The sequence below is a fragment of the Cervus canadensis genome, chromosome 23 (assembly GCF_019320065.1).
Source record: "Cervus canadensis isolate Bull #8, Minnesota chromosome 23, ASM1932006v1, whole genome shotgun sequence".
In the NCBI taxonomy this organism is placed as follows: Eukaryota; Metazoa; Chordata; class Mammalia; order Artiodactyla; family Cervidae; genus Cervus; species Cervus canadensis.
The window spans coordinates 41654365-41679373 of record NC_057408.1 but is presented as its reverse complement, the minus strand read 5'-3'; the positions used below and the strand labels follow the sequence as shown (position 1 = coordinate 41679373).

At 36.8% G+C, this 25009-nt stretch overlaps 1 long non-coding RNA gene across 1 annotated transcript; it reads right to left on the bottom strand.

The window, feature by feature from the left end:
- LOC122425484 lies at positions 1 to 25009 on the bottom strand. Its single transcript, XR_006264868.1, has 2 exons — positions 24908 to 25009; positions 1 to 60 (listed from the first exon to the last, which is right to left on the bottom strand). It is a non-coding gene; the product is annotated as an uncharacterized LOC122425484 (long non-coding RNA).

The following is a 25009-nucleotide window of genomic DNA, read 5'->3' as shown; positions in this document are numbered from 1 at the left end:
AGTTGCTAGGTTGTTTCCAACTCTTATGCGATCCCATGGACTGTAGCCCACCAGGCTCATCTGTCCTTGGGATTTCCCAAGCAAGAATATTGGAGTGGTTTGCCATTCCCTTCTCCTGTAACCCAGGGATCAAAACTGCATCTTCTGCACTGGCAGAAGAATTCTTTACTATTGGATCACCTGGGAAGCCCCATGAAGAGCATATAGCCCTCTTGTTTGTGCTTTCTCAAAATATAGTCTTTTCCTACATGGAAAGGAAAGTAATGTTCAATCAATAATTTTTTAAAAGTGTTTTATTTTGTATTGGGGTATAGCCAATCAACAGCATAGTGATACTTTCAAGTAAACAGTGAAGGGACTCAGCCATCATAAGAGGAAGGGACTTTGAGGGAGAATGGATGCAATCAATACATTTTTATATCACTGTCTATATACCTATATATCATATGATATATAGGTAGATTGTATGATAAATATAATGAGTATAGGCTATTGCTGAATTTTACAATTTTTCTCTCAGGTATATGTATGATAGAAGCAGCCTATACATGATGTTTAAAGGAACACATAATGCTAGACTATAGGAATTCAGCAGTAAGCAAGACAGTCTTCTCCATGAGAAATTTGTAACTTAGTAAGGGGAGAAAAACTTTAAGTAAAATTTAAATATTTAAAATTTTACATAGGTAAACATAAAATTGACTATTTAAAATTATAATAAAGTCTACAAAAATGATACTCTTATCTCTAGCATGACAGGTTAGAGAAGGCCTACTTTGAACAGGACAGGTAGTGAGTTTTCTCTGAGAAGATAGTATCTGAGCTGTAAGCCAAAAAATAAGAAAGATAACTGACTCAAAATTCCTGAGTGAAAAAAAGTTCAGAAAGTAGGGTGAGCAAGTGCAAAGATAATAAGGTAGCTGAAATGGGTAAGAGGGAGATAGACAAGGAGGACAAAAACAGGATCAACTGTGGTTGGAAGACCAGTTAGTCATCTTTTTTTAGTGCTCTTTGAGAACTAATTTCTAGCAAAGAAATTTCCTAAATTTCTTTTAAGTTCTAGAACTTTTTCTATTGATTAAAAATTCCTGATCAGTAATAGCTTAGTGATTAAATGGGGATCAACATTACTTTCTAGCCACAGATCAGTGAGATCTGTGGCACCTGGGTTTTTACAGAGTGTTCGGGTGAATGCATTCTCAGCACAGCACTGAGAGATGTGTGGCAATTTTCTTAAAAAGGTCCTGTCTTTGACTCAGTGCTATGAACTATAAACTTACCGGGAAAATTTAGGTTTCATGTTCAGAAGGAAGGAAGAGCTGGACTGGTCAACCTAGGACCAGAATTGTAACCATGCAGACTTGCTCATGATGTAATCGCAATCTATAGCTGATAAGGGTTTCCCCGGTGACTCAGCAGTAAAGAATCAGCCTGCAATGTAGGAGACGCAAGAGATGAGGGTTTGATCCCTGAGATGGGAAGATCCTTTGGAGGAGGAAATGGTAACCCATTAGGGTTGGGCATGGGTTCTGGCTGGGAAGATCCCATGGACAGAGGAGCCTCCATGGGCTCCTCCATGGACAGTCCATGGGATCACAAAGAGTCGGACACAACTGAGCAAGTGAGCACTCACTCACTGATAGCTGATAAATGGCCGACCTGAGATCTGAATCTTTGTCTACATAATCTATTATTTCTCTCCTCCTTCATGCTTTCTTTCTTAATTATTGTATTCTTGCTTGCTTGCTTGCTGTTTTCTTTTTCTATTTTCTTTTTTTTTTTTTTGACATTTTACAGGTTATTTCACTCTTTCTCCTAAAAGTATCTTCCCTTACAAAAGTTGTCCTTTCATTAAAATCTCTTCTTAAAAAACCATAAGGGGTGATAACGTTTTCTGTAGAGGCTCCAACTGATAGACTTATCAAAACACTGAAATGTCAAGATGTCAAAACGAAGACCCGCATATGGGACAGAGTCACAGAGGAAAACGGTGGGATAGGGGCTAAGATTTTCAATGAATAAAGTTGTGGGACCAGGATATGGATTGTTGATGTGGTTTGTCAGATGCCAAAGGATCTAAGTTTTTTGGAATAAGAAGTGAGGAGAAATGACTTGAAAGTGACAATGAAGAGCAAGGAGATCATTTTTCATTTTTGACCCTGTGTTACTTGAGAGGCATGCAAGCAAGTAAGTTTCAGAAGTAGTCAGATTAAAATTAGTGCTGGAAGTGACTAGAAAAACAATAGAAGAAGATGAGGCAGAGGAAACATATACTGTAGATTATATGCAAGTTTCCTAGGATTCAGTCAAAGAAGCAGCAAGAAGAAACGTTTGTCTGCTATTAAAGTAGGCCAAGTTATTCAAAGCCTGTGAAATTCAAAGCTGCAGAAAGGCACGTTTTTGGAGATATTAATAGCAGCACCATTGTAGATTTCTATGAATAATTTAAAGGAAGACACAAGACAAGAGGGAGCTTTTAGCACTTGGCATTATTTAAAGGTTTAAGGAGCAGTTGCCATTCCAGCATAAGACTAAACAACAACAACAAAAAAATCTGAGTTTTAGAAAATCTGGGAGAAATCAGGATATGTATATTCTGTGGCCTATGTAGATTCATGGTACTTTTAAGGAGGAGAAGGGGACAACAGAGGGTAAGATGGTTGGATGGCATCACTGACTCAGTGGACATGAGTTTGAGTATACTCTGGGAGATGGTGAGGACAGTGAAGGCTGGTATGCTGCAGTTCATGGGGTTGCAAAGAGTTGGACACAACTGAGTGTCTGAATGACAACAGAGACTGTAGAGAGACTTCCAACTGTCCATAAAACCTCATTCTCCTCATTTGCCATCTTAATGAAGAGCTGGATTCAAGGCTGTCCAGCTAGTCAACATTTTTCAACCCCCCTGATAGTTAGGTATGGCTACGTGACCAAATTCAAAATGATGGTTATGAGAAAAATGGTTAAAATTTTTAACTTCTTAATATATTTCTAGGGATTTTAAATGAAAATGAGGACAGCTATAAACCAGTATTTTTTTCCTCAGTTTGCACAACTGTAATATCTGCTTCTGTATCCTTTTATTCATTTAAACTGTTTTATTGCTATTCCACAGAACATAAAAAGTAGAGTCATTGTTTGACTTTTTATAGTGTGCAGTATTATGTTTTAGAGAGTTATTATATTTTATCTAAACACTCAGCTTTAGTAGATTATCTGGGGCTATTCATTAATTCAACAAACATTTATTAAGTGCCTACTAGGTTGCAGGATTATTTCAAAACTTTATCTATGAACAAACCAGATAAAGATGAAAACTTCATGGAATTTCTGTTCTAGATGTAAGAGACAAGTAGCATGGCAACAGTGTTCCAATCAAAGAGAAGGACCTTATTCCAGCACATGCATTCTATTTTGGAGGAAGAACAAGATAGTGGGTGTGCCTGGAACATGGTAGGCGAAAGGAGAATGGTAGACGATGAAGAAAGGAACAAAGAGCAGCTGCTGGCAATACTGGAACAATTCTTTGAGTGAAATGCCAGAACCATTGCATGCTTTAAGCAGGAGGTTGATTTCACTTACTTTTTTTATCACTGACAACATTGCAATAAATAACTTGTACATATTCCATTTATGTATCTACAAATATGGTATGATCATTCCTAGATTTAGGGTTATAGGAAAAAGGATATATGCTTTTGTAAATTTGACAGGTATTGTCAAAAATGTCTCCCAATGGAAGCTGAATAATTCATACTCCCACCAGCAATATATGAGTGTCTGTTTCTGTTTTTATTTATTTCTGTATTCTTTTTCTGAAGTTTGTGTGTGTTGGCATTGCTCTATTTCTTTAACATGAGAGAGCTTGCCTTTTCCTTTTTTTCTATTTGCTATTGTTTTGAGAATTTGAGCAAATTCACATGAAGATATAAATGTTTCCTGGATAAAAGGGACCATTTGATATTCTAAATGTACATGGGTTAATTAATAATGTTCTTAATAAATAAATAATATTTAATAACATTAATTGATAATGTTATATCCTAAAGAGTAAGGACAGTACATCACTCATACATAGAGGAGCAAATATGGGCCTGACCCTGGTGAGGGAACTTTCATTTTAATGAAAGGAACATGTGTGTTCTGGTGCAGATAGGAATGCTGGTTTTTTAGAAGCCAGAACTGGACTTCTCAATGTACTCTATTTCCTTTGTGAAATGAGGGACTACATCATCTATTGAAAAAGGGATTTTGGAAGAAAAAGAAACAAGTGTAGAAGATAAAATATCTCTTATATTACAGGATAAAGGGACATTGCCTAGTAAAATATAATTCAATTGAAATCACTGTTAGACACTGATTAAACAGGTGACCATAAATGTGGAGTGTCACCAATTGGCTCAGGTATGTGATTTTCTGCAGCAGCCTCAGAAGTCTGTGTACATACAAAGATTCACCCACCACTAGACACTTGCAAGGCAGGTGGGATAAAAAACACCAGGTCAAGTTTGTTTAGAAATTCTTCAGGGAGGCCTTGAAATATTGGGCTGTGGAATTTAAGCTAGAAAGAAAGCAAATGTATTGTAAAGATTTTGAAGGAAATGTTAATTCCCTCCTTCCATTTAATACTATATGCCATGGCCCGTGAGCTTCTGTGGTGGCTCAGTTGGTACAGAGTCTGCCTACAATGCAGGAGACCTGGGTTCGAGTCCTGGGAAGATCCCCTGGAAAAGGAATTGTCAACACACTCCAGTATTTTTGCCTGGGAAATCCAATGGGCAGAAGAGACTGGTGGGCTACAGTCCACGGCATTGCAAGAGTCAGACACAACTTAGCAACTAAACGACCGCCACCAGCATAGCCTGTATCATGCTATGTGCTAGCAAAGCACAACCTCTGCCATATTAAGACATATTTTGATTGGCGTCCCTAATTAACAAAACTCACGGAATATGACCAAAAGGAATTTTTCCCCCATATACTCTTTAAATCTCCTAATAAAGGGTAGTCTGTCTTTCATCACAGATGACACTCAGGCAGACCCTCAACATTGCTGATCACTCTCAGTTTAAAAAAAAAAAAGATTTTGTAATTTTAATTTTAAGTTAAGAACAGACTCAATTCAGCAAATAATTAACACTATGAAGATGACTTTTTTTTATCACCAAGTTGTGTCATGGTCTATATGAAGAGATTGTCAATTTTCTTTTTTCAAGCCTATTTCCACCTTTACTATTAGAGGCCATTTTCACCTTCCTGGAAAAAAAAAAAATCAAGGGGAGGGAGCCACGGTAAGGGTAGCAGAAAGTTCTTTATTGACTGATATTTTCAAATCTCATTTGTGATCTTTGGGCCTGATCCAACTGTAAATCTCACACTCTCCCACGGTGCATTTATTACACCATGGTCTTCAGAGAAGCTAATATTACTATGAGTCTTTCATTATTATTTCCCTTAAATGGAATGAATATGGTTCTTTGGTGTTTACTTTTTTGTGATTGCCTACAGGATGATCAGTAGTCAACTCCTAGCTTCTTTCTCCTCTGTTAAGGCAAGAAATACCAAATGATATCCATGTGGCTCTTTCCTCTTCTGCAGGTTGCCGTGTGTGTGTGTGTGTGTGTGTGTGTGTGTGTGTGTGTGTGTGTATTAGTCTCTCAATCATGTCTGACTCTTTGCCATCCTGTGGATTGTAGCCCACTAGGCTCCTCTGTCCATGGAATTATCCAGGCAAGAATAGTGGAGTGGGTAGCCATTCCCTTCTTCAGGGGATCTTCCCAACCCAGGGATCGAACCCAGGTCTCCTCCATTGCAGGCGGATTCTTTACCATCTGAGCCACCAGGGAGGCCTGCATATTATCTTAGGGCCACAGAAAACTCTAAATTAACCTTTATTCTACATTGGCAGGAGTTCAGCTATTTCTCAATAAAGTTTTGTTTCTCAGTCTCTATTTCTCTCTCACTCTCTCTCTCTCACCCACCTCTCCATCCCTGTTTCTGCAATCTCTATCTCTGTCATCTCTTCCCTTCTTGATCTGCAAACAGCCTCTTGCTTTCAGACTCCTCAGCCACATATCAGACACAAGTATGTCCCTCTAAAAGTCAGAATATAGGTATGAAGCTCTTACCTTGTGGAAGTCTAACATCTTGAAGAGAAGGAGGAAATGATCTTATTTTCTGTTGGAAGGTTGGATGGGTGAGTTGTAGAGGACATATCTTTTCAAACAACTATCTTTACAAATTCTTTTCCCTTTAATATCTGACATTTCATATGGGTTTGGATGGGCTATTTCTAAGTTGTGTGGGTCCCTGAGCCAATAGTTTTTGAGAGGATTCTGTCTATAAAACCATTTGATTATAAACATATTCTGCCTGCAATGCAGGAGACCTGGGTTCAATCTCTGGGTTGGGAAGATCCCTCAAGAAGGGGATGGCTACCCACTCCAGTATTCTTCCCTGGAGAATCCCATGTACAGAGGAGCTTGGCAGGCTACAGTCCATGGGATTGCAAGGAGTTAGGCACGACTGAGTGACTAATACTTTCACTTTTTCATGTTATAAAATTCATGGGTCCTTGAGATATATAATGATTTGTCGAAGAAAATTTAGAATAATCAGAAAGAAAACAATTTTTTTTTGGTTAATTGTCCAGTCAAGGTGCCTAAATACTAAATGTACTATTCAGTACCATATTTTCCTCCTCATCTCAAGTCCAGGCATCATCTTTTCATGTTCATTATTGTTAAACCCACCATTCATAGTTAATTTTCTATCTTCCCCTAAAGAGAAAAGTAGCAATATCATTGTTTTCCAGAGTGCTCTGACTCTTGGTAAACTGTTCATATCAAAACAATATAGATTTTCGTGCCTCTAAAGCCCCCCAATATTCTGTATTTAATCTGGTTTTTATCATTATACAAGATGCTATATCATCCATCCTGTTCCCCATATATACTGCACCTGAATACCAGGGAGGAACTTAGAACACTTTGAGGAAGGCATTCCAAAGTGTTGAGTCCCTGGATCAGTTTTCTCAGTTTGCTATAACAAAGTGCCACAGATTAGGTGGGCTTCCCTAGTGACTTAGCGGTAAAGAATCCACCTGCCAATGCAGGAGATGCAGGTTCGATCCCTGGGTTGAGAAGATCCCTTGGAGAAGGAAATGGCAACCAACTCCAATATTCTTGTCTGGGAAATCCCATGGACAGAGGAGCCTGGTGGGCTACTGTCCAAGGGGTCGCAAAAAAGGACCACAACAACAGATTAGGTAACTTAAAAAAAAAATTATTTTTTTGCAGTCCTACAAGCTAGAAGCCTGAAATCAACATTTCCGCAAAGTCATACTCCCTCTGAAGGCTTTGGAGAAGAATCCTTGACTCTTCTAGTTTAGGATAATTGCTGGCAATCTTTGATGGAACTTAGCTGGTAGATGCATCACATCAGTCTCTGCCTCTGTCTTTAAGTGGCCTTCACATTTCTGTCTCTGTGTCCAATTTTTTTTTTAATATAAGGACACAAGTTATATTACATTTAGGGGACACACATTAATCCATTGTGATCTCATCTCAACTTGATAATATCAGCAAAATACCCTATTTACAAATAAGATCACATTTTGAAGTTCCAGTTAGACCTGAATTTGATGGAGATTCTATTTAAGTAAGTGCAGTTTCTGAGACATACCGCCTTAGATGAAGGCTGCACCTATCGAGGTCAAAGGACAGTATATGAGTATGAAGCGATGAGTTGTAATCAGTTTGATATGCTCTGACTCATATGCACTTTGACATTTAACATCTATTTAACCTTGTTACTACACTCAAAACTTCCAATTAACTATTTCCTTATAAGTATATATGTTCAACCAATAATGAACTTAGAGTCATATCAAGAAAATAATGTCTACATAAAATAAGAGGTAAATATATGTTATAATCAATAGTATAATCAAGTAATATTAAAAATGTTGCAACAGCTCATATGGAAATGTATAGCATACAGCTAAAGATATGAGTGATTGTTGAACAGAAGTGAGTATATGGGGAAAAAAGTCTGAGTTGTACATTAGAATAAATTTTTAAAAATTCACAGGGTGAATTTTATGATATATGAATTTTATCTCAATTAAGCTGTTTTTTGAAATGGTGCAAGAATTGTCAGCCTGAGATGAGGTTAATTGAAGCCCACCTTTTAGAGTAAATCCACGTTAAGATATCTTCAAGAAATTGAAAAATGTAAATTGAAATTAGAAATTAGTTTTAAAAATATCGGCATCTTAAGGAGTGTGTGTGTGTATGTGTGCATGTGAAAATCTTTTTTTTTTTTTGGAAATAAGGTTCATATTTTAAAAGCTGAATAATTATGAAACTTAACTAGTATTTGATTTTCTATAAATGCTAATATAAATTTATATCAATTAAATAAGTGACAATTTTACCCTGAACTTATACATATCATAGCCTGAAGGAAGATTACAAATCTTCAAATTATCTAAGACAAGCAGCCTAATTCTTCACAGGACACATACTGAAACCATCAAGAAAACATATTATCTAGTTGAGGTGATATGCAGTCAGGGTAGAGAGGGCATTTTTATTAGGTTGTAATCCTATTTAACATCTTTGCTAATCATCCAGTGGGGAAAGAAATACAAGTTAATGAAACTTAAATCACAATAAATTGTCGTGTTTTAACACCAATTAGTGCAGAAATGATAAAAAAGGGATCTTCGGTGATTAAAGGGCAGCCACAAAATGAAATTCAACTTGGAAAATGTAAAATGGTAGGCTAGTAGCCCTTGAAAGTAAAAATCAAAATGTGTAACTGTTTTTTTAAGGTCACCATTCTAAAGATAAGTGAAAGATATTTAGTGAAATCCAAGAAGAACTTACATTTGCAATGTTAATTTCAATGTCAGCTTTTTCATTGTTAATTTCATTTAAAAGTTTTAAGAACTATTTTCTCACCAGAAAGCTTATGGAATTCATAGACAAAGGTTTTTGTCTATAATTCATATTTTTGCCTTTGATTAATATTTTTCTTGCCTTAGAATAAAAATTTGAGGAGGTAAGAAAAGAGAATGAAGAGGTTTAAGAAAATGAAAAGAATTTGAGGGTTACAAGTAAGTTACTTTCATTATCCATCATATAGAAGTTAAAACAATAATTTATAAATATTGCATGAAATCTTTGGAGTCAGATTTTCCTTCAGTGTGTTAAGAGACATCATGACTTGGAGGTATCCCCGGAAATGGGCTGTCATTAGTTCACTAAATAATTCCTGACAGTTTCACAAACTATTTAGAATGGAGCTGGATCTGCAATTTTAATATAATATCCCCAGTTAAAAATGGTGTTAATTAGTATTTAACATACAGAGAATAATAAATGTAAGCCCAAATGATAATTTGGGCAAACAGTATCTCACAGACTACTCCTATAATATGTGAAGAGAAAAAAACTACCTCTTCATGTAATTTTTTCAATGTGACTTTAATCATTAGCTTTAAGAAGGGTTTTAAATATTAAACTTTATATAGGTTGATTGCATAATTTTCATAAACATATGACGTATAAAAGCTAATTTCAGGATAGAAGTTGCCACTTCCTCCTCCAGAGGATCTTCCTCTCTCAGGGATCGAACCCTTGTCTCTTTTGTCTCCTGCATTGGCAGGTGGATTCTTTACCACTGGTGCTAAAATTAAAGATGATCCAGTAAAATATTCAAATGGTTGAAAGAGGGAAAAATATTTTGAGCTATCTTGTAGGAATCACTTAAATTACTGACTTTCATATTTTAGTTTAGAAAAATATGAAAGTAAAATGACTGTATGTTATAAAATTGAGTAATAGCTGTATCTAAAAATCAGTCCACACTGGACCTGATTTACATAAACTTCTGTATACTTTGCATATCTTTACTTTGTAAGGTCTTCACTTTGAATTTGATGACAGCTTGAAAGCAAAGGAAAAATAAAATCAGAGTATAAAGCAGTGAATTTTTCAAAGATAACAGCAGATGTATAATCTGCATTTATAGCCATTTGCCACAAAATACACCTGGCTATTCAATGAATTTTATAAACTGAAAATATTTTTGAATAATAATTTAGCTTTGAGTAATGTCTTTTGTGCATTTTTCAAGGTTTTAAACAATCTATACTTTGGTCCTAAGAATCAAACTTTGGCAATGTCAATTGTATTTAAAAAGAAAAAAAAGTAGGAATGGCCATGTAACAAAACAAAAAGAAAAGAGGCAAAAAGGCAAAATTGTCTTGATCCTAAATTCTCATTTTGCCCCATTCATTTTATTTCCACATACTTGTATGCAATCCATAATGACATCGGAATGTGTTCTAGTTTGATTTTTTTTTAATTTTTTTCTTGAATTGTAGGTGTATTTCAGCTAATTATAGTATATTCTTCCTCTTTAGCTTTATGTGTGGTAAGACATTTATAAGTTCCATCTTTTCTCCATAACACACTTTGGCATGAATCTTGGCTTCATATCTAAATTGACGTGGTGGTCTCACAGTGGAGATAGAGTATTATTAACGTGGTGGTAAGCATGCATGCATGCATGCTCAGTCATATCTGGCTCTGTGTGACCCAATGGATGGTAGCCCACCAGGCTCCTCTGTCCATGGGACTCTCCAGGCAATAATATTGGAGTGGATTGCCATTTCCTCCTTCAAACTCAAAACTGTTGTCATCTTTCCAGAGCAAATCATTGCTTCCTCATGGGTTCTGAAAACTTTAATAAGTTCTGAGAATAGGATAAATTCTCTAGAATAGCTGAAAACTAAACATCTGTCAATCTGTGTCCATCCTAAGTCAAGCATCAGAACTCTGACACAGTTGCCAACATTCTTCCTGGTGTCTGTAAACAGATCATCTTAATGTACTATCATATGAAAGGTTCCAAAACAACTCTAATTTTATCTGTAGCCTATGTTAGGGGATTTTCTTCCCCAGCAAATTTAAAAGATGAAGTAATTTAAGTAAAAATTAGTTTGCAAGTATAATGTGAAGTTAATTACTTAAATATTTACACATGATGGAAGTAAAATCAGAGTAAAGATTCCACTTTATGAAAATCAGAGTAATACATTTTACTTATTGATTACATTGCTCTATGCCAGGCACTATACTCAATGCTTGGGGCTTCCGCAGTGGCTCAGTGGTAAAGAAACTTCCTGCCAATGAAGGAGATGAAAGAGACACAGGTTCAATCCCGGGGTCGGGAAAATCCCCTGGAAGAGGACATAGCAACCCACTCCAGTATCCTTGCTTAGAGAATCCCATGGATAGAGGAGCCTGACGGCTACAGTCCCTTGGGTCACAAAGAGTCAGACATGACTGAGTGACTGAGCGTGCACACACATAATCAGTGCTTATGTTTTATGCCACATTTAGTCCCCACAACTGCTCTGTGAGGTAATTATTGTTGTGAAAAGTTGAAGTGCTAGTTGCTCAGTGGTGTTCAACTCTTTGCAACCCCACGGACTTTAGCCCATCAGGCTCCTCTGTCCATGGGATTCTCCAGGCAAGTTACTGGAGTGGGTTGCTATGACCCCCTCCAGGGGATCTTCCCCACCCAAGCATTAAACCTGTCTGTGTCTCTTATGTCTCCTGCATTGGCAAGAAGTTTCTTACCACTCATACCACCTGTTATATTTAACAAATGAGGAACCTGAACTTATGAATTACATTGGACTAAATTATGTTATAGTAATGAGTGAAATATGAAGAATTGATGCTTTTGAACTGTGGTGTTGGAGAAGACTCTTGAGAGTCCCTTGGACTGCAAGGAGATCCAACCAGTCCATCATACAGGAGATCAGTCCTAGGTGTTCATTGGAAGGATTGATGCTGAAGCTGAAACTCCAATACTTTGGCCACCTCATGCGAAGAGTTGACTCATTGGAAAAGACCCTGATGCTGGGAGGGATTGGGGACAGGAGGAGAAGGGGACGACAGAGGATGAGATGGCTGGATGACATCACCGACTCGATGGACATGAGTTTGAGTAAACTCCAGGAGTTGGTGATGGACAGGGAGGCCTGGCATGCTGAGATTCATGGGGTTGCAAAGAGTTGGACACAACTGAGCAACTGAACTGAACTGAACTGAACTAAGTGAAAATTGCCACATCTCATAGGATTATGGCAATAGATGCTAAAATCTATCACACAGAGAGGACAAGGTAGATCTGAGCGTTTCTTAAGGGCAACTGCCTTTGGTGTGTCCACTAAGTGATCCATCCAACACAAATGAGGCTGATAAACAGTCTTGCACGTGTCTGGGAGTGGAGAGAGCTGTGGATGCTGGTGGGCACACTTTTGGTAGGTCATGGTACAGCTCATTTCTGCACCAAACTCAATTCCTTTTCTCATGGACACATAGCTTGATGAAATTTCCCAGCTTGCTTTGTGGCACTGTAACTGAATTCCAACAAGGAAATGTGAATATAGTGATAAATTTTATTCCCAACCTCGATTCATACACAATTCCCAAGCATAGTCGCCCAGGTTCTTTTCCCTCCTACCACTTTGATGCAGATAACTGCCAGCATCCTGGAAGTCATATGTTAAAGATGGACCAGGCCCAAGACAGAAAGAATCTGGATCCCTGAATCAGTTCTCAAAAAGAGAGCCATAAGAAGAAGCACCCATTAAATACACTGGGGAATAATGTATTTATTATTATTATCTGAGGAATAAATTTTTGTCTTGTTTCAGACACTGTAATGTTTATAGTTTATATAGCTTCCTCATGACATCAAATCTGCATTCATTCTCCCCTACCCCACAAATCTAATACCCCTGAAGACAGGATGCATAATACAATCAAAGGTGTTTGAAGATTGTCTACTAGCGCTTTTTCCTTCATCAAAAAATAATGTTAGTTTTTACAATCAAATGTCAGATTTAATGAAATGTAGTAATCCACAAGTCATCTTGATTTCAAAATCCATCATCTTAATCTCTGCCTACATTGTGCACCCCCTTAAGTTACAGACTGCATCAGATATGGTATCTATTTGGTTCATGGTATTATTGTTTGTAACCAGATTTCATTTTGCTTTTTCTTCCTTCCTGCTCAGTAATTCACGTGGAAAAGAACATGAATGTTTTTATAGACATATTTTTAAATTATTCCCCAGGTGTGTAGGCAAAAATTGATTTTTAAATGTGTTTTCTGCTCTTTAGAAAATCCAAAGCCCGTGATATAAATTGAAGATATTGCACATATTTTCCAGAAAAGAAGCTGCCATGTGGTCACACGTGAAATAAGGTTTGGCACAGATTAAAATGATTTGTATCATAAATTAAAGTACACTTAATGGTAAAGATCACAAAGAGATGAAATACACCTAGCAATAAAGATCAAGTGACCATTTGTTACAGTGGACTTATTCTATGATTGGGCAGCAGAAGCATGGTTAGCCTGATAAGAATATAGATCTTGACTTGTCTCTGTAATGTCCTAGCTTTGTGAACTTGGGGGTGGTATTTAAGTCTACAAAACCTACTATTACTCATCTGTAAAATTATACTAATATTTATCTTATAAGTTTATTGTGAAGATTAAAACAGATACATTAATAATAGGTGTCTAGGAAATGCTAGATTCTTCTCCCTTTTATCTTACAGGATTTTCAGTTGACTTTTAAATTTATCTGATTTATGACTTAACTAGATGAAAGTGAATGCAAAATTAGCTGCCATCTCACATTGCTTGCTTCAATAAAAAAGTGAAAGCAAATCTAAACTTTTCCCTGTACGCCTCATTAGCTCAGTAAAATCTAATTTTCACTAATTTCTTTCTCTTCCTATGGGAAAGACCAAGTGATTATTGGAATTCATAGTCACATTTCAGAATTTTTTCATACCTCTCTGGACTTTTACTTTGTACCAGAGAACCTGGATTTGATTTTGATTTTAGGCTGCAGAGGTAAGGGAAAGTTGATGGCATATTTTGAGGAGAAATGGCAGAAATTTCTTTCACTATTTGTGAAATTTTCTCAAAAGTTGCTAAAATCTCACAAAGGAATTGGATACATTCTCATATCTATGGACAAAGAAATAGGCCATTGGCAAAAGAAGAGGCCATAATACCTCCCCTGAGGTAGCTATACTTCTTTTTTATTAAATGGGGAAAAATAAACTGCTGAATTGGATGGCAAGATAGCTGTGACAATGTTGCTCTTTTAGTTACTAAGTCCTGTGTGACTCTTTGTGACCCCATGGACTGTGGCCCACCAGGCTCCTCTGTCCATGGAGTTCTCTAGGCAAGAATACTGGAGTGGGTAGCCATTTCCTTCTCCAGGGGATATATGCAACCCAGAGATCAAACCCACATCTGCTGCACTGCAGGCAAATTCTTTACCACTGAGCCACCTGGGAAGCCCATCTGTGACAATACCACCTACTTATTATGGGCTAGCAGATATAGCTAGAAAATGCATTTTTAAAAATAGTTATAATAGTGTTTTTCCATAGTGTTAATGTTAGTCGCTCAGTCATATCTGACTCTTTGCAACCCCATAAACTGTAACCCACCAGGCTCCTCTGTCCATGCAATTCTCTAGGCAAGAATACTGGAGTGGGTTGCCATGCCATCCTCCAGGGGATCAAACCTGGGTCTCCTGCATTGCAGGCAGATTCTTTACAATCTGAGCCAATAGGGAAGCTCTTTCATAGTTTTAGAAGTCTCATATCCTTTAATACACTGATACTAAGAAATTTTAAAAAGTGGCAATGTCCTTTTACAAAATTTATTAATGGAGAAACAGTCACAGCACAGTTTTCCATTGAAGATGAGGTCTGGAGAAAAAGAGAACACTGTGCGCTGTGAATGATTTAAGAGCAAAACAATGATTATAGTGAGTACCTTCCCTGATAGTTCAGTTGGTAAAGAAGCTGCCTGCGATGCAGGAGACCCTGGTTCAATTCCTGGGTTGGGAAGATCCCCTTGAGAAGGGATAGGCTACCCATTTCAGTGTTCTTGGTCTTCCCCAGTGGCTCAGCTGGTAATTAATCCACCTGCAATGGAGGAGACCTGGGTTCAATCCCTGGTTGGGAAGATCCCCTGAAGAAGGGAAAGTCTACCCACTCCAGCATTCTAGCCTGGAGAATTCCATGGACTGTATAGTCCATGGGGTCGCAGAGAGTTGGACACGACTGAGTCACTTTCACTTCACTTTCTTCTTTTGCAAGAAGTACTGATTTAAGGAACAATATAAGTAAGCTTGGAGAAGGCAATGGCAACCCACTCCGGTACTCTTGCCTGGAAAATTCCATGGACAAAGGAACCTGGTAAGCTGCAGTCCATGGGGTCGCTAAGAGTCAGACATGACTGAAGCAACTTAGCAGCAGCAGCATAAGTAAGCTTATGAACTTTCAGTAATATTGAAAGCAGAAACCATTAGGAAAAGATGGCAATAACTATGAATTCATTAGATGAGAACTTAAGGGTATTATCATTTGGATATTATAAGACGTGAGAAAGATTGAGGAGGTTAGTTTATCATTACTTAAAGTAATGTTTCTATTAAAGCATAATATGTACAATATTTGATATAATAGTTATATTTACATTCAGACAAGTACAAAAATAACTGTACAGATAAATTAGTTTTCATGACTGAGTTGACTCATGTGATCAACAGTCAGATCAAGAAATATAACATGATCACCAGTCAGATCAAGAAATATAACATTATCACATATCCTCCATTGTCCTGCTTAGAGTCCCTGTCTCCCCTCAAAAGATACCCTTCTTTAGCGTCACTAGGTTTGCTAATTTTCAACTTCATATAAGTGGATTTATATAGCTTAATATTATCAGACTAATCCATGCAGTAATTTATTCACTTCCATCAATTTCTAGTATTAAATGAGTATACAGTATCTTTATCCATTCTACTATTGATAAGCATCAGGGTTCTTTCCATTTTGGGATCCTTTCAAATTGTATTGCTATGAATATTCTTATGCATACCTATTGTGAACATATATCATGATTCTTGGGCTATATATCTAGGGCTATATTACTGAGTCATTATATGTGTATATGCTTAGTGTTCAAGACACAGTTAAATTTCCAACATGGATATGCTAATTTATACTTCTGACAGCAGCATGTGATAGCTGTTAACAACAATTGATGATATTATTTAAAAAATATTATCCAGTTTAATGGAAATGTGATTATATACTTAGCTTTTATTTTGCTCATCCTTTACTACTGATGATATTCAACATCTTTTCTGATATTTATTGATTCTTTGAATACATTCTTTTATAGAGTACCTATCCCAATCTTTCACCTATTTTCCTATCTTGTTGCTTGCTAAGAACTAACTGATTTGTATTCTTATATGTTCTGTATATCAAATTATGTTTAGGACTGCTGAGTTTACTGATCAGTTTAGGGAAATTGATATCTTTACAACATTGAATCTTTCAAATTATGATTGTGGTTCATGGTTTTACTTATTTAGGCCTTTTACAGTTTCTCTGATAAAAACGTTTAGATTCCTGTGAAGAGGTTTTGGACGTCTTTCATTGGATATGTTCCTAAATATTTGGGATTTTTAATACTATTATAAATGGTAATTTTGTATTTTATTTTATTGTCTTTTCTTTTTCTCTGTTTTCTTTGGATCCATGTACTTTGCCAAATAAACAGATAAATTCTTATAGCTTGTAATATTATTCTCTATTTTTCTAAGAATATAGTGTGTTATGTGAATAATAGCCACTTTACTTTTTGCTTTTTAATTCTTGTGCCTCACATTTTCCTCTAGTTGGATTGCCTTGAGCAGAACTTCCCATGACATGCTGAAAAACTGTACTGAGAGCATGCATCTGTGTCTTTTTTGCCCATTCTTTAAGGGACAGTGTCCAAATTTTCACTAAAAATTGTAATGTTGTTAATTTTTCTAGATATTATCATCAAATATAAGAAAGTTCCTTGTAACTCTTATATTCTGATTATTTCTTAGATATAAATGAGATAAAATTGTATCAAAAATTTTATATCTATTAAAGTGATCATAGTTTTCTTCAGTTTGTTGCTAGTGTGTGGTTAATTAATATTGGTAGAGTTTTGACTGCGAATCCAAATTTTACATTGATGTAAGAAATCTAAAGAAATTATAGTATATATTCATGTTTTATGTATTAGTGATTCCATTTGCTTATACTTTATTTGGATGGCATCAATGACTTAATGGACATGAGTTTGAGTAAACTCTGGGAGTTGGTAATGGACAGGGAGTCCTGGCGTGCTGCAGTCCATGGGGTCGCAAAGAGTCAGACACGACTGAGCAATTGAACTGAACTGAATATTTTATTTAGGATTGTGCATTTATCTTCACGAGAAATCTTGGTTTCTAATTCTACATCTTTCAATGGCTCCTTAGATTTTGGTTTCAATATCATGCTGGCCTCAGAAATTGGGGTAGGAAGTGTTCTGTTTTTCCATTCTCTAGAATAACTTTTTAAAATATTGGTGTTATTTGTATCTTAAATGTTTCAGTAAGTCACCACGAAAACTATATGGAGCTAGTGATGTTTTATAAGGATGTTTTAAAATACAAATTGAGTTTCTTTAGTAAATACAAGACAATTAGAGTTTTCTTTTTATTCCTATTTCTGCTTTTAGCAAATTTATCTTTTTGCTCCTCATTCTTTCTTACATTTCTCTGTTCCAGACTCAGATCATGTTCCTTCTGTCTGAGAATTCCTATTAGTATTGTTTAGGTACAATATATGCGCTTCCCTAGTGGCTCAGCAGTAAAGAATCTGCCTGCAATGCAGAAGACACAGGAGATGCAGGTTCCTTTCCTGGGTGGGGAAGATCCCCTGGAGGAGGGCATGGCAACCCACTCCAGTATTCTTGCCAGGAGAACCCCATGGACAGAAGAGCCTACCAGGCTACGGTCCACAGAGTCTCAAAGAGTCAGACACGACTGAAGTAACTGAGTGTGCGTGCATGCAGGTATAATATATAGGTATTATGTATATATATATATTTATAATATAATATAATATATTGACTGGTTTGATCAAACCATTCAATCCTAAAGGAAATCAACCCTGAATATTCTTGGAAGGACTAATGCTGAGGCTGAAGCTCCAATAATTTGGCCACCTGATGCAAAGAGCCAATTCATTGGAAAAGACACTGATGTTGGAAAGATTTAGAGGAAGAGAAGGGGGCGACAGAGGATGAGATGGTTGGATGGCATCACTGACTCAATGGACATGAGTCAGAGCAAACTCCAGGAGATGGTGAAGGACAGAGAAGCTTGACATGCTGCAGTTCATGGGGTCGCAAAGACTCATATGTGACTTCGTGATTGAAAAGCAACATATATATCTATATATATGTATATCTTAAAAACATTTCATTTTGCTTTCATTCTAAAAACTTTTTTCTGGACATAGAATTTTAGTTTGTCAATTATTTCCATTTTTCACTTTAATGATTGCATTATATAGTCCTCTGGCTTTGTCAAATTTTCTGAAAGGCAGTTCGTGGTCTTATGTGTTGCAATTTTAAGGTTGATGTAGTTTTTTTCTCTTGCTGCTTTCAAAATATACTTTATTTGTCTTTGGTTTTTAACAGCTGGACTAGTGTATGCCTAGTCATGACTTTCTTTTATTCAGTAATGAGTGAAGTTTGTAGTTTCTTGGGTTTATGGGCTGACATTTTTTATCAGTTTAGGAAAATCATAGATTAAATCAAATCTTGAAAAATTCTTTTGCCTGATTTTCTCTCTCCTTCTAGGAACTTTTTTACAGATATGTTAGATATTTTGGTGGTATAGGTACATATATACATGTGTGTATATACACATATGCACATACTTTATTTTTGGTACCTTCAATTATTCTCCTTTCTGTGCCTTATCCTGTATATTTTCCATTATCTATGTTCTAGATCTCTCTTCCACTAAAAAATAATTTGTTGTTAAAACTAGGCAGTGAATTCTATACTGGTTATTGTATTTTTCAATACAAGTATTTTACTTTGATCCAACCCTTTGCGACCCTGTGGACTATACAGTCCACGGGATTATCCAGGCCAGAATACTGGAGTGGGTAAGCCTGTCTCTTCTCCAGGGGATCTTCCCAACCCAGGGATCACACCCAGTTCTCCCGCATTGCAGGCAAATTCTTCACCATCTGAGCCACAAGGGAAGCCCTTTACTTTGATGCTTTATATAAATTTCAGTTATTTGAGGAATTTTCCATATTTCATTTCCTTCTCCTCTATATAACTACATTTTCATGTTTAGAATCTTGTCTGAAACCTCTAAAATCTGTTTCAACATGGATCTGTTTTTACTATTTGTATTTATTTTCTCCTATTGACTTTCACCCATTTAGTCCTTTCTCTTGATATGTTTTGTTTATGTTTTGATTGATACCAGACCTTATAAAAAGAGCATTTGTATAGCATCTATAGCACCTTTTCTTAAGGAGCTTTTCTGTTTCTCTTGCTAGGAAGATAGGGAGGAAGTTGATCACACTAATCCAAGTTGGCACGACCTGTCTTGGGTCTAGGTTATTGCTTTCATAAGTCTTTTAGCTCTGGTCTGCTCAACCTGATCCTAGGTCATAACCTTGAGGGGTCCCACCTTAAATTTTTGGTCTTTCAAAGTTTCCTCTTCCTCCCCTGGCCTCTAAACTATTATTTCATTCATCACAGCTAAGCACCGGATGAAAACTCCATTTGATTGTGCTCAGCCTTGCTTGATCTACTAATAAGCCCAGTGAAGTGAAGTGTTAGTCACTCAGTCATGTCCAACTCTTTGTGACCCCATGGACTATATATCACCAGGCTTCTCTGTCCATGGGATTCTCCAGACAAGAATACTGGAGTGGTTTGCCATTCACTTCTCCAGAGGATCTTCCTGACCCAGAGATCGAACTTGGGTCTCCTGCACTGTAGGCAGATTCTTAACTGTTTGAGCTACAGAGAAGTCCTTAAGCCCATCAGAGGCATTCATTATTTCTGTTAGTGTTTTTATTGAAAGCATTTTGTTTTTCTTTTTTGGTTCTTCCTTAGGAGATGGAGACATCTCTCTGCTGACATTGTTCATCTGTTCCTGGATAGTTGTGTGTGTGCTCAATTGCTGCAGTCATATCCGACTCCATGTGACCCCCATGGACCATAGCCCACCAGACTCTTCTGTCCATGGGATTTTCCCAGAAAGAATACTGCAGTGGGTTTCCATGCCCTTCTCCAGGGGATCTTCCTAACCCAGGGATAGAACCTATGTCTCCTATCTTTGTTGCATTGCAGGCAGATTCTTTACTGTCTGAGCCCCCAGGGACACCCCCGTATGAATCCCAGTTTAAAATTTTCAGTATAGCAATTCCAGCATACCTGTCATGTCTGGTTCTGATGCTTGCTTTGTCTCTTCAAATTGTGGGGTGGGGAGGGTTGGAGGTTTTTATTTCCTTTTTGTCTTTTGGTATGCCTTGTAATTTTTCCTTGGTAGTTGGATATAATGTACCAGGCAAGAGGAACTTCTGCATATAGGCCTTTAGCAGTGTGTTGGTATATAAGGAGAGAAAACATTCTACAGTCTGGTTAGGTCTCGGTCTTTCCGTGAGTCTATGCCTCTGGCCTGGGGAGATCACAAATGTTTCGCAGGATTTTTTCTCCCTGATTAGGCAAGATAGCAGACTAGAGTGGGCAAGGGGTTTAGATACTTATCTTCCCCAGGGTAATTAGGCTCTGAAAATACCCCTGCAGGTAAGGTTCTGGTTAACTAGTTTCTCCTGGGGATAGGTCATGTTAAGAGTGTTTTGGTATATTTGAAAATGGTTCCTTTTTCCATCCTCCTGCAAGAAACTCAATGGGATTTTTTTTTTTCTCTGATATTTACTGTGTGTGGGAACCTGCTTGAACTCCTGAAGGTAAATCTCACAGTATTTTGGGGACCCTCCTATGAAAAAAAAAAAAACCCTGGACTTTTTTAACTCTCGGCATTGTTGTCCACACCATGTCTCCAGCAGTTTGTCAATTATATAGTTCAGATTTTCCTGCAGTGACTATGATCCCACAGTGGTTTCCTTGAGTCTGAGCTCTGGGAATCCATGGGGTCACGAAGAGTCAGGACAGGACTGAGAGACTGACATTTTCACTTTTCCTTTCCTCTAATCTTTAGGGTCATGGTCCGCCCTTACCCTTCCCTCTCTTTTGGGCCCAACAAGAGTTGACATCTCAGTCTATTCAGTTTTACTTGTTAGGATGTGGAGTAGTGACTTCCAAGCTCATTACATGAGGACCTGGAAACTGGAAGTCTTTAGTTTGTGTAAGATTTCATCTTAGTCTCCAAGATGGTATCTTTGGCTTTAGAACTCAGTAAATATCTAAAACAGAAAAGCTGAAGAGCTTGGAAGTCATTTCTCTTCCTCTCTCTCTCTTTTTTTTACTTTCTTAGACTTATACCTTGATCCTAATTCACAAATACTCTGTGTGATGTGTATTTTGTGTTAGTTGCTCAGTCATGTCTGATTCTGTGACTCCAAGGAGCCAGGCTCCTCCATCCATGAGATATATCAGGCAAAAATACTGGAGTGGGTTGCCATTTCCTTCTCCAGGGGATCTCCCCAACCCAGGGATCGAACCTGGGTCTAATTTGTCCTTTTCTGGTCATTCTGTCCCCATGAGATTCCCTAATACTGTGTTGTTCTTCAGAGTCTTGAGCGCCTTATCTCAGTTTGTGTGTACCTTAGGCTTATACTTCACACTCAAATGGGAGAAAAACAAATGAACAAAAACAACTGCAGGATGTTGTCATACCTCTCCAAAAGGTTTTGCTTCTTGGGCATTTTTTTCCTTCTAAGTCCAGATTGCTTCCTCAGCTCTCTAATATGTTAAAATACACACACACACACACACACACATACACACATTTTAAATTTTCTCTGAGTTTTCTACTTCCTGGTAGGAACATAGCATTGCTAGAAGTCTTTAAGTCAAAGTCATTCAGTCGTTTCCAACTCTTTGGGACACCATGGACTACACAGTCCATGGAATTCTCCAGGCCAGAATACTGGAGTGGGTAGCCTTTCCCTTCTCCAGCAGATCTTCCTGACCCAGGAATGGAACTGGGACCTCCTATATTGCACGCAGATTCTTTACTAACTGAGCTATCAGAAGTCTTCAAAGCTACTACTTAAATTGTTTCTAACATACTCACTGGCACATTATATTTTTTTCTGAAAGTATATCTTCGTTGCATCCACAAAGGTCACTAAGCCTCATTTTCATTATCATACAGTTCCAAATATATTAAATTTCCATTGTGATTTCTTTTAGACCCAAGTTATTTAGAAAATTTTGCTATTTTTTTAGACTTTTGAGGATTTTTGAGTTATTTTTTTTTGTTATTGCCTTCACTGTGACCAGAAAATATATTCTGTGTTATATGAGATCTTTTAAATTTGTTGATGCATGCTTTATTGTGCCTATGATCAGTTTTGGTAAATGTTCCTAGCACACTTGGAAAGAACATAATGTTCTTCAGTTGTTATTGGTAGTATTCTGTATGTCAATTTTAGGTTCAATTTTTTTTTAAATAATTTTGTCTCATCTTCCATAACATTAGTGTTTTTTATATTCTTGTTCTATTACTGAAAGGAGTACATGAAAAGTTTCCCAATGTATTTGTGGTAATGGTTATTTCTATTTATTCCTATTAATTTTTTGCTTTACTTAGTTTAAACCTGGGTTATGATATGCATATGAACTAAGATTGATGATCCTCCTAGCACATTGACCCTATTATCATGCTGGAGTATCTTTCTACAGCTCCAGTAATTCTTACTGCTTTAAAGTCATCTTTGCCATTAACATAGCTATACCAATTTCCTTATTGTTTTTTTCATTTTGTTTTGGCATATTTCCCATCCTTTCATAACATTTCCTTTATTTTTAAATGTCAGGTGTCTTTTTAAAGCAGTTTATATTTAGATTCTATTTTTAAACCCTGAATAACTATTTTTATTTGATAATTTCTCATCAATTACTGAATTTGTTTATACACTTGGATTTATGTATACCTGTTGTTGTTGTTCATTCCCTCGGGTGTGTCCAACTGTCTGCGACCCCATGGATTGCAGCATGCCAGGCTTCCCTGTCCTTTACCATTTCCCGGTGCTTGCTCAAACTCATGTCCATTAAGTCAGTGATGTCATCCAACTATCTTGTCCTCTGTTGTCCTCTTCTTCTGACTTCAATCTTTCCCAGCATCAGGATCTTTATTAATGAGTAAAGCCTTTGCATCAGGTGGCCAAATATTGGAGCTTCAGCATCAGTCCTTCCAGTGAATATTGAGGATTGATTTCTTTAAGGATGAATATCTATTACATTACTTTTTCTCCTCCTGTTTCTTGCCCACTTTTGAATTGATCAAGTTATTTTAAATTTATTTTTCATCTCTAAAAGATTGTTAGTTGCAAGCTCTTTTTCTATGTTATTACTCAAGAGACTATAACAAAGAATCTTTGACTTAGTAAGATTTAATACATATGAATACTTTCCCTGCTACCCTCAAAATGCTAAAATTTTAGAACAATGTGACATTATAGATACCCTTGCAACCTTCTGTGCTAGTGTTGCCTAGCATTCTCATTTAGTAAATAGAATACATTTATGCAATTCCAGCAACACATTGTTATTAATATTTTGTAAATTTAGAGTTTTCATTGTTCTTTGTATTTTCTTGCATTTCCATGCTTCTGTTCAGGGTAAGTGAGAGAAGCTAATCTCAACATAGGAGATAAATCAAAGAAATTGAGAAGGAAAGGAAAGAGTATTAAAATCCATTGATTTACTACTACATGTCAGGGAGTGTGCTCTGGGTTAGTAACAATAAAATTAATCATTAATTTTCTGCATCCCAGGAGCCAGGCACTATCCTAATTCTTTCTACACAGTATACCTTTAAAGCTTCAGAAAAATCTTCTGGAGGTTGGTGCAGCCCCTTATGATATATGGAAATAGGTAAAGCTTACCTTTCAGTAACAGATATATTTTGTATCCTTATATGTGCTAGGAGCTGCTTGAAATGCTGGGGATATAGCATAAGAAATGATAGGCAAAAGCCTGGTCATTGTGGTGACTACCTTCTGGTGTGAAGAGATAGGCAATAAAAATAAGCAAGTTAATTATGAATGGCCAATGATGTGAGAGATGATGATATATGCTAGTGAGAAAAATAAAGCATACATTTGATTTGCTATATTCATAGGGTGGTAAGAGACGGCCTCAGTGACAAAGCGTCATATGAGCAAATTCCTGATTAAAATATCAGACTCTGAAAATTAATTAGGGCTCAGAAAAGTTAAAAACTATAAAATTTGTAAAACCAATGGAATGCTGAGACAGTGTCCCCAGTTACAAAGTTGAGGCTATTCCACTGGTCGACAGAGGTCAGAAGACTAGAGGTAGGGAATACCTGGGGGGAAAAAATCAGACCTCAAGATAATATTAACCTTTTCCAGATAAATATTTTCTAACCCTATCATTCTTTATTTCATTAGCTTAGCTATTCTACTTCCTCCTTCAATGGCAAAAAAAAAAAAATCTTATTTCTTAAAATTAATAGGTATTTATAAGTTATCCCCAAACTCTGCTTTCTTGTAATCAAGTATCAATCAATACCAATTAAAAATGCATACGTTGATGACAAAGAGCAGTAAATTTTACTTTTATGTTAGGGATACAAAATAAATTGTATTTTATAATATCTCCTATCATTCATACTTTTTTTCTGTAGCTTTCCCAAAACTTCAACGGAAACTGTTGTTGCTGTTATTTAGTCGCTAAGTCATGTCCAGCTCTTTTGAGACCCCATGGACTATAGCCTACCGGACTCCTCTGTCCATGGGATTTCCCAGGCAAGAATACTGGAGTGGGTTGCCATTTCCTTCTGCAGGAGATCTTCCCAGCCCAGGGTTTGAACTCATGTCTCCTGC